At 59.9% G+C, this 10,968-nt stretch overlaps 1 protein-coding gene across 5 annotated transcripts in view; it reads right to left on the bottom strand.

Moving 5' to 3' along the window:
* Positions 1-10,968, bottom strand: part of Trak1 (trafficking kinesin protein 1) — a 142,388-nt gene that overhangs the window by 59,827 nt on the left and 71,593 nt on the right. For all 5 annotated transcript variants that reach the window (XM_023700805.1, XM_023700808.1, XM_023700806.1 and 2 more), the window contains one exon: positions 6,072-6,266. The gene's annotated coding sequence lies outside the window, so the exon portion shown is untranslated. The remainder of the gene's footprint in view (positions 1-6,071; positions 6,267-10,968) is intronic.

Genomic DNA, 10,968 nt, shown 5'->3' with positions numbered 1-10,968 from the left:
TGACCAGTGTCCACGTGCACCCAGGTAGGGCACACGGAGCTTGGCTGAGGGGAGAAAGGAGAGGCCGGGCCAGGAGCCTGACCAGTGTCCACGTGTACTCAGGTAGGGCACACGGGGCTTGGCTGAAAATCAGAACAGCAGGCCAGAGACGAGGGCCAGAGCAGGAAGAAAAGCCACCGCGTGACTCAGCAGCACACAAGCTCACGCCGGGCGCAGGACCCTCAGTACCTGGCCAGCAACACAGCTTAGGAGATGGTGGCTCACGAAGCGAGGCACCTTGGCCAGGTCAGAGGTCAGCCAGCAGACTGGGAGACAAAGACGGCCAGCGGCACAGCCCCTGTGCAGCATGCTGCGGGCTCAGCACTGTGCCTGCCCTCCATGCAGAGGGGACGAAAACCAAGGTGACACCTGCCCATGAGCTGCTTGCTGCCTCGCCAGGCTGGGGTGCAAGTGAGGGGTGACAGGAGCCCTGCCGCAGACAGCAAAGGTGCCCACACGCGAAGAAGTTTCCTGAGAGCCTGTGCTCACCACGGCCTCCTGGAGCCCCTGCCCACACCTGCAACACCACCGACCAGCAGGCCACTGCCATGGGCATTGGGCTCTAGGAATGCAGCACTGTCCTACCAATGGCCACCGCGTGGCCACAGGCTGTCAGTGCCTGTCCTAGTTGCGTGATTACACAACTATGTTGCTTGTGTCGTGAAAACAGCAAGTGTCCTACGAAAACAAAGCTCCCTACCTTAAAGACGCAATGAAGAGGGGCCGGGGAGATGGCTCAGTGGATAAGCACGTCCCTGGCAAGCGCAAGGGCCTGCGTTTAATCCCTGGTCTTCCCCCCTCCCCCCGCCAAAAAAAAAGATTCAATGAAGACTCAGTCAAACAACACTTGACTTGGAAAAAGAGCTAATATATTTGAGGAAGTCACTGAAGAAGAGCAGGGCCACTGCTGTCACTCACACGGTCAGGCTCAGCGTCCAGCCTGGCAGGGGCAAGTCCCCAGAGCACGTGGGGCGTCATCACACTGCTATGGCCATAGTGCCACACCAGGGGCCCCAGGGAGCTGGGGACTGTCCCCCAGGGAAGGCCGGGCCACAGAGGCTCCCTGAGGACACGATGCTGAGGGCCTGGCAGGGCGGGAGTGGTGTGGCACAGTCCAGGGCTGAGACGCCGGTGGCTGCAGAGGTCAGAGCCAGGCCAGGGCTTCAGACGACCCCACGTGTGACACACAGAGCTCCAGGACACAGAGGGGCCACAGGCCCCAACTGGATACGGAGAGAGCACAGGAATAGGCAGAGCAGCAAGCAGGAGGCAGAGCCAGGGCGAGACACTGGCTGGGGAGGACGGGCTGTGGTGGGGCAGCAGGGTCAGAGCACGGGTCTGGAAGAACGGGGAGAGGAGAGGGCACTGGCAGTCAGGGCGAGGGGCCGGGACGGACAAGGCACGGTGACGGTGAGCGAGCGTGTGAGGAGGGAGAGACCCACTTCCGGCACACGACTCACTGTGCGCACGTCTTGTGTGTGTGGCTGTACACACATCCAGGGAGAGGAGGCCAGAGGGACAAGCCAGGCACGCCAGCGTCTACAGCAGGACCTGCCACCGCCTGAGGCTGCAAGGGACCCATGTCTGCAGACGAGGGCAGGCTGGAAGCTGCCAGAGCAGCGGGGTGAGCAGCAGAATCCTGAGCCGCCTGCCTGGCCCCACTGGACGCAGCCTTTCCTCGGGGCCAAGCGCTGTCTGCACCGGGCTCCCCTTCGCACCATGGGTGGATGCACGGCCTTGTGACCACGGGAGCAGGGCATGACACCCCTGCCAGAGCGCCAGAGGCATGGGGAGCCCTGCACACAATGCCTGCCCCACACGGCCTGCTCTAGGAGCTCAGCCCGTCGCTGCGCCCAGGCCTCGGCCTTGGCCCCGTGCACAAGGACAGCTGGACTGCTTCAGTGGTCCTTATAGTTTATTTAAATTTCATTTTAAGAAATTAAAATGGTCAGGAAAGCTGGTTTAACATGTGGCTTCCCAGACCCTCCCCCACCCCACAAGTTGAGCAGGCAACTCTGCCTGGAGGCCAGCAAGGGCCTTGCGCGCTCCCGCATCGGTCCAGCCCAGGGCAAAGTCCTGGGCTAGGCCCTGGAAGAGAATCAAGAATGCAGATGTTTTCATCTCCTTGGTTAAAAACCCACAGCTGAAACTCAAACAGGTCAAGCTCTCCAAGAAGCGCAGCGCCTGCTGGCCCTTGGCAAACGCACTCTAGCTGGTTCCGCAGCAGCGCTTCATGGAGAACAAGGGGACAAAGTTTGCGGCTCTCGTTTGCCTGTGACCTTCTCTTCTCCTTGGGGAGCAGTCACGGGCAGCCTGAGAGGGCACAGCCCGCAGGCTACTTCCGGGAGCTGTGTGACCTTCACCAATGCTCCTGAGCCAGAAAGTCACCTCCAGCGCCCCTAGAAGGACCCAAAAGAAGCCGCAGCTGACAACCAACCCAGCAAGCTTCCTGTCAGGAGCTACTGAGCACAGGTGGCTAGAGAAGTCCAAGTGCACGCTTAGTTATCATCACCTGCCGTGCGAAGTATGACTGGGCCACCAGGACTACGGTGACACCCACAGTAAATGCAACTCTATTTTCAGATGACAGTCTAGGTGCCGCTTGGGTGAGCGAGCCGCAGCATCTGTGTGCACACTGGGCTCACATCTTAGAAATAAGCCAGCTGCTAATGCATTGTGAAGCTAGGGGTTATTCTTGTGGGCTTTTCTTCCACCAGGGAAGCTTGCTAAGCTACAATATTGCCCCACTCTCTGACAGTGACAAAGAGGGGGTCAGACCGGATAGCCCATGCTTGCATATCAGCATCCCCCTTTGTTAGCTGTGTAGCTGCCTACTCCCAAACCCCAGTGTCCCCAGCTGCAGAATGGGTCACGCAGCATGAGGCGGAGGTCACTGCGGGACTGAAGGAGGCGCAGGATAAGCCCTCGCATGACCCGGCGCGCAGTGAGCATTAAGCTGACTGTCCTTCCTGCTTGCCCACCTCATCCCAAATGCCCACTTGCTGTGCGGCTCTCTTGCACCCCCTGGACTCCTCAGTCTCCTGGGGAGCTCAGCCCACCTGGCTGTGCAGGGCAGACTCTTGAGAAGGTTGTTCTCCCACCAGTGCCAGCCTAGAGCCCTCTCCCTGTTCTTAGCAAGCCCAGGGGACAGGTTTGAAGGGCAGCACAGGGGCTCTGCACTTGCTCTGAGTCCGCCTGCCACAGGCAGGTGTGGCCCGTCTTCCCATCCAGGGTGTCCAGCGGGGGAGAGCACAGGCTCCCGAGCACCCCACCCACGCCCTCCCACAGCAGGCTCCCGAGCACCCCACCCATGCCCTCCCACAGCAGGCTCCTGAGCACCCCACCCACGCCCTCCCACAGCATGCTCCCGAGCACCCCACCCACGCCCTCCCACAGCAGGTCCACTGCACTCCAAGATGCAGAAAGTCACCCAGCACAAGCGAGGTCCTGGTGCCCACACATGGGAGTCATACGTGTCCAGGGTGCACGCGTGTACACAAAACCCACAGGACCGCTGGCCAGAGCAGGGCTCTGAAGCTGGCCTTCTAGCAGGCCCTTGTTGGTATGGCCAGGCTCACTGACCTCTTGGAGGAGGAAAGCGCTGATGATGGAAAAGTGCAAAGGACTGCAAAGGAGGAGGGACAGCTGCACTAGTGTGGTGGCCAGAGCTTGAAGAGTCTGTGATATGACCAGAACGTGGCCTGAGACGCCAGCGCTTCTTCATCAGTGCACTAAACCACAGCGTCTACCACACATCTGGCAGCCAACGTGACTTCCAAGCAGGCAGGTGAAGGCTCACTTTGGAGCGTCTGCCTCTGCTGGAGCAGGTGTGAAGACACCCGAGACCCTGACGGGGGTCAGAGGCGCAGGCCTGCGGCGCCGTGCCCACCGCCTACCTTGGCAATGGGAGCAAAGGCGGAGCCTCAGTGAGGAGTCAAGGGGCACAGACTCAGCTTTCTCCTTAAGTCCACACAAGCCTACACTGTCTTCGCTGGCCCTTTGGGTCCAGGGCCTCAGCGGAGACCCCTGATTTCAGTGAAGAGTTAGTGCTCGACTGTACATTAGCAGACACTTGGCGAATACCCACTGCGCTCCACGGAGACCAGGAGGGAGGCAGGCAGGCAACCGCGCATGAGTTAGCACATGGGCCCCTCTGCCCATTTGCTGCAGTTCTAGTTTTACTGCAACTTGTGTAGTCCCCTGCCAAATCCAGTAGGATCTTTTCTCCTTAAATATGTAACTAAAAACTAAGCACATGAAAGACATAACTTGCTCAAGTCCAGCTAGAAACCGGGGTCATGTCAGGGAATAAGTAAGCAGGCGCCCACACTCCCGTTTTGTCCAAGACAGGAGGCACTCAACGCACACCAGAGAGCAAAGCCGGGGAGCCAGGAGGCAAAACTGAGTGGCTGCCCCGGCTGTGCTGCAAAAACGCTGCGAGGGTGAGCGACGGACCGGCAGGAGCGGGGCCTGGAGCCCCAGAACCTCGGCGGGCCCGGCAGAGGCCAGGAGCTCAGGTGAGTGCTCTCTCAGAACCTGCCACCAATGCCCTGTCCACCGAAGTGACTCGCAGAGAGCTTCCTGGGCCCCAAGACACCCAGCCGGGTGGGGGGCTGCTTTTACTCCTACAGCGTTCGCACAGAGGCACAGTCTGCGCCAGACACAGGTCCACTTGAACCAACCCGCGTCCTCAGGAGCAGCTCCTAGAGCAACACCTGGAGACACCCGAGAGCAGAAGCTAATGCACACAAATGAGCTCACAGATTCAAGGAACTTGGAAAGGCTGATCTGTACTGCTGAGGACAACTACAGAAAACTCTGGAGATCATTTTAAGCCACTTGGGGACCCAGCTACACCAGCAGAGAAGTGGGTCTGCTGTACTCCTTTTTCAAGGTGACACAGTGATACCAGATGTATAAATGAGGGGCCGCATGAATTTCAGAGTGAAATCATTTTTCGAAAGGCACGTGGTAAATACACAGTCTGCAGCGCGCAGCACCACGCCCGCCACAGTACCAGCTCATGCTGGGGAGAATGGGTCCAGGCTGCCGCTCACCCCAGGAAGCAGCTCCGCACACACCAGCCACTCCGTGACACTCACGCCTGCCTCCCCAGCGCCCATCTCGAGGTGCCAGGCAGATGAGTGCGAGGGTCCCACACACTGAGTCACACACCTCCGGAGTGACACGTGTGTACAAGATCACACACAGCCCACAGGACCGCAGGCCCAGAGCAGGCCCTCAGCTCTGACGGCAGTGGGCCCCCTGTGGGAGGGGTGGGGACAGGGGTGCCCGAGTGCTGTGCACTGTTGCGCTGAGGGCTCACGTTTAAAGCCTGTGGTTCTCAATGGACAAAGCCCTTCCCCCACCCCACCCCCGAGCTTCAGGGTCTCGCCGCACAGCGTACGCAGCGGCCCCAAAGCCACACCACCATAGTGGGGCTAGTGTGTGATGCTGGAATTCAGCGTGACGTCGACTGACGGCCTGGCAAGGCTGTGGCTAGGATGAAGGATCCTGGGCCTCCAGGTGTGAGAACCGCCACCCTAAGGCTGGGTGGCCAGAAAGAACACGAGGGACAGACAGAGCCGCCTGCTGCCCGCCACACGCTGTTTCTCTTCTGTGATGCCACGGAGCCAGCCAAGTGTGGACTAAAAGCTGCACACGCTGTGAGCTAAATACACCTTCCTCCTTCGACCTTGAGAGTAGGGCATTTTGTCTCAGCAAGAAGAAAAGTAACTAAGACAAATGGTGCACTGGGAAGAAGGGAACACAGAATCATTTCCAAATTCATCTGTAGAGCTAACAGAACGTGGGTTCAAACGAAAATCCTACTTGTTCCCCACAACCCTAAACTTGTGTTCAGGACACCTAACACCAAGACCTGTACACGGCTAAGCTCTCCGGCCACACTCTTCGGCCCCCTTTCACAGGTGGCAGGCCACAGGAGCAGCAACTGCCCAAGGCCTCCCTGCAGCATGCCAGGGAGGGCTGGCCCACATGCTGCTGGACCGCACAGAGGCACAGTGACTTACGGAAGTATTTCAGCGTCTCCTCAATCTGCTCGGTGGTGAGGTCGATGCTGGCATCTGGGGAGATGAGGGGCGTGTGGAGCCAGTCATCGTGGTCGTAACCATAGATGGTGTCAGCTCTCAGCTTATAATGGGGCAGCTGTTCCTCCAGCAGGCTGATGATCTCCACTTCGGGGAGGTTGGTACTGTTGCACACATCTGGGGGACCAAGAGAACAGAGAATGAGAGCCAGAACCGCGGTGGCCCGCTGGGTCACCTGGCTGGGCCAGGCAGGAGCTGGGGTCTCCACTCGCATGTCCACATGTGCCCACATCCGGGCTTCTCCCAACTGTAACTGCACTCCAAGATTTAAAATAACGGAGGACAACCCAACAGCTATGCGGTGCACTTGGGCAGGAAGGGTCACTACAGAGCGCCGCAGCGCGCTGGCCACTGGGGCTGCTGAGGGGGCAACGCGGTGCGTTTCAGAACACCTGCTAGAGAGGACCGTGAATGCTCTCAACACAGAGACGCGAGCGGGGTGCTGACCGACCTGATCATGGTGTGATGCATAAGAAGCAGGGCCGGATGTGACTGTGCCCCACACACATACTGCTATTGGGTCAGGTGACACTAAACGAAATGTAAGCTTAGAACAACGCGGCTCGCTCCAGGACCTGCTGCCAGCGCCCACTCTCAGGCAAGGAGAGCCTGCAGGCTGGCGCCCTCAGCCCCAGGACCCGCCTCACACACCGCACACTCAGCCAAGCAGCTGTAATCTAGCCTGCACGCCTAACTTCTTCCTCCCCCTTTCACCACTCAGCCTTCCCGTTGGCTAGAAGCACTGAATGCACTAACCCATCTGTCCATTCTCCACCCCTCCTTCTACCTGCCCAGAAGACATGACAGAACACAGCAGTAGTGGTCCTGTCCTTGCAACCCTTATGCTCCTGGGGGCAACAAGCATTATGCCAACAGGTGCCCCTTCGAGGCTTGGATTGCACACCAACTCTCTGACACCCTGGCGCTTAATCTCGCCTCCAGAACTTCGGTCGCCGTGCTTCTCCAGTTCCACCTCCTGGGTGCTTCAGTACCTGACTCCATGCTGGGGGTGGCCGCCGTCCATGCACAGCTACCCTGAACCCACCCGTGCCTGGCCCCAGGGTATAGGGGAGCCTGTAGGATGGAGGCCAACTCACCCGAAGCACACTAACACAGCCCTCGAAGTGCAGTGCGATGGTAACCAGGGTACTCCACTTCTCTACCCTGCTGCTCATGCATCAAAGGAGAAGCCCAGAGCACTGAACTACTAACGGGTGTCAATCAGCCACTGGCCACTCCTGGCATCAGCCACCTACCGCAGTAAGCAGTCACAAGGGCAGCGGTGGCCTTGCCGACCTAGAAAGGGAGAGCGCCCCGCCCCCCAGGTGCACGCAGCTGCTGCACAGGAAAGGACAACCAGCACTGAACATCCTCCCCGCCACTCTGGAGCAAGGCTGCCCTGGAGGTGTGCCGTGCACAGGATGGGACGGCACAAGCTCGTCGTCCTGTCCTCCACAAGGAACAGAGGGCAGAAGGGATACACCGGGGGATGGACCACCTTGCAGCATGGGCAAAGGCAGGTGCCGAGGCTGGACATGGGGTGCCGGTATGCATCAAATGGGACAAGGAATCAAATCAGAGGGCAGCCAGGTCTCCTGAGCGCGCTCAGAGGAATGAGTGGCGGCGGCAGTGGTGGGCAAGGCTGCAAGTAGGAGCAGGAAGGGCCCTGGGCAGAACGGGCTAAGCAACAGGAGGCAGAACTCCAAATGCAGGGAGGTCAGGCCCTTCCTCCCCCTCGCTCTGCATTCAAGGCCAGGAGGGTGGCGGAACAGGGACGCAGGCAGCACTGCACCCAGAGCAGCCATGCCAGGGACTTGCCCAAATCGCTGCACCCTCTGTGTCTAACCAGACCCTGCAACAGGTAGGAAGAGAGCGTGAGGGGGTGTAAAGAGCTGTCCCCTATGGTCAAGGCGGGCCCGCCCTCCCCACAGGTTCCCACTCAAGCCAGCAGAGTCCCGCTGCTCAACAGGACCATCATGAGGCCAGGAGGTTTCCCCCAGATGAAGCAGAGAGTTACAGCTCAGCAAATGAGAGTTCCGATTTCACAGCTCCATCCTGGAGGGCGCAGCACACTGCCCAGGCTGCTCTACCGGAGGTGGAAATTTGCACAAGCACCCCGACATGGCAGCAGCTGAAACCAGCCCAGCACGGCCCTGTCACCACGCGCAGGTCCACATGGAGCAGAGGGCAGGGCCTCCCAGGCAGAGCAGCAGCATGGCTCGGGGCAGGGGACTTCCCTGACTTCTCAACTGCCACTGCAGCAGAACAACATGCACAGGCTCAAGGTGGCCCACAAAAGCACCGTCCCCTGCTCACTTTCCAGCACACAACTGTGTGCCACAGCCCCCTTTGGGAGAGGCTCCCGGCCACCCCTCAGCCACCACCCAACACAGGGGCCTGGACCAAGGAGTCTGGTGCCAGTTAGGGACACCTCTCAGCCAGACTCAACCATTACTGCGCAGTAGCCACACAGGGATGCACGGCCCGGCCCAGGAGGAACAGGCTGGGAGCACACCAGGAGTGACACCGCACAGCAGGCTGGCATCTGCTAGAGTCCTCACGCTGCCTGGTGGTGGGGACAGAAACAGTCCACAAAAGAGAAAACCTCCTCTAAGACCCTGTGTCACTTGTGAGCTTGCTGGCAGCAGCTGGAAAGCCACGGCTTGACCTGCCCTCCCTTGTGTCCAGGGCCGAAGGCCAACTATTTACAGTCCAGTCCTTGTGCCCGAGAAAGCTCGTGTTCCAGAGGCATCGGAGGACAGGAGATTGGGTATCGGCAGGTGAAGCCAGGCCAAGATGCCTTCTCAAAAGACAGCGTGGATGTCCCTTCCCAAAGGGAACAGTGTACAAATGTCAGCAGCTTGCAGCTGTGTTAAATTTCAGAGTACAGGGGACAGCAAGGACAGTGGAAGAGGCCCTGCCCTTGGCCACAGGGCCAGAGGCTCCAGTGGAGGTAGACATACGTGTGCCTCATGAAGACAACACATAGGAGGCCAAGGCTGGCGACTGTCACCTAGGCGCCTTCGAGAACTCCACAGACAGGCACTCTGCAGGCCAAACCCTAACGGTGTCCCCAGAGCCTGCGGGACCCTTGCAGTAACTTTGGGACACCACTACTGACTCAGCTTCAGATCCAGTCTGAGAAGCCTGGCAGCTGGTGGGCAGGCACTCCGCCCCTCTGCAACCTGCTGCCCCCTTCTGGAGGGAGTGAGCAGGCCACTCAGATTCCAGGACTTTGCCAGAACAGGAAGCTCAGTTCTAAACAGGCCACGGCTGCCCCATGGCCAGAGTAGCCAGGCAGACGCAGACCAGCCGGTGGTGCAGGCAGTCTCCCACTGCTAGCACGGGAGGCACAGCCTGGCACGGACGAGTGTGCCCCCAGGAGGGCCACAGTGAGAGGCAATGCTGTCCCCTCATCCAGGCCGGAGGTGCTGCCATGCAGCGTGGACACAAGAGACCCTCGTGCTCTCTGTGGCCATCAAGTTCCTGAAGCTCCAGCCCACACAACCACACAGCTGCAGGAATGTGCTCTTGGGGAGAAGTCGCAGATGACAAGTGACAGTTTTCCTAAGAGGGCTCAGCTCCAGCAGATCTGCAGCATGACAGTCCAGAGCCTCCAGTCCAACCTGTCAGGTCTGCCAGCCAGAGACTGAAGAGCCATCAGCACCGCTCCTCCTTGTCTGGCCACCACAGCCACTGCAGGCACCAGAGTGCTAGAAAGCCACCTGCCTCCCCGCTCCCTGGAGAGCTTCGTGGCTGCCTCCTCCCAAGGCCCCAGGCCACTGCTGCTAGCCACTGTCCTTTCTGCTGCTTCCTTTTGGTGACAGAACCCCTAGAGCCTCTCAGCTAGAGATGACAGCTCCCAACTTGCCCTGCAGGATGCCCACGTCCCTTGCCAACAGAAGGGAAATGGCCTCCCCTGTCCCGTCCTTCTGCAGTCAACCAGCACTGAGGCCACCTCCAGGGATAGCAGCGGAGAGATGAGCGGTCATCTCTCCTGGTGACTGCAAGGCCCCAGGGACACAGGCCTGGAGGCCACCTGGACACCCATCCAGCCCCTAGCATCATGCTCGCCAGTGTCCTGTGAGGGGCGGAACGGAGGAAAGAAGTGGTGACAGGAGCAGGTCTGCCTATCACCTGCTACCTGTGGCGGGCGTGTGACAGCCTTTGGCAGGAAGGACGTGCAGCTGGCCAAGGTCAGGCCTTCCATGCCCCTCTGGGTACCCCTCAGTCCCTGGCCGGTGTGGCCCACTCCCTGCCATACTCAGGGCCACCCTGCCCAGGCTTCCTCCAAGGAGCAGGGTTTGGGGGTCCCCCCTTTCAGGCGAGGGTCTCACTTTGGGCTTCCAGGAAGGTAGAACATGTGTGGGCGGTAGAGCTCACCCCAAAAGGATAGGAGACCCCCAACCTGGGCTGCCAGGAGTCTGGCTCCTGGCTTCCCCATGACAGCGCAGAGGTACTGCCCTGGATTAGCGATAAGCTTTACAGCTGCGAGAGCCTCCTGGCAAGCCCAGGCCCCTGGGCTCTGGCCACCACGTGCCTAGGGCCGGGCCTCCTCTCCAGGCAACACAGGCCCTGCGGGGCTGTGCCCCAGACTGAGGAGGACGCCCAGGGCCTTGGCTTCCTGCTGCATGCATGCAGAGCCACCAGGCCTGGGCCCCAGCAGCCAGAACGAACAGCAGGATGCACAGAGCGGTCATGAGGAAGAGGACCCTGCACAGTACCCAGGAGGGAGAGCACCTGCACGGCACCCAGGAGGGAGAGCACCCCGCACGGCACCCAGGAGGGAGAGCACCCCGCACGGCACCCAGGAGGGAGA

The sequence above is a fragment of the Octodon degus genome, unplaced genomic scaffold (genome assembly GCF_000260255.1).
Source record: "Octodon degus isolate 3935 unplaced genomic scaffold, OctDeg1.0 scaffold00126, whole genome shotgun sequence".
Taxonomy (NCBI): domain Eukaryota; kingdom Metazoa; phylum Chordata; class Mammalia; order Rodentia; family Octodontidae; genus Octodon; species Octodon degus.
The sequence above is the reverse complement of the archived record's forward strand: the minus strand, read 5'-3'. Positions and strand labels throughout refer to the sequence as shown.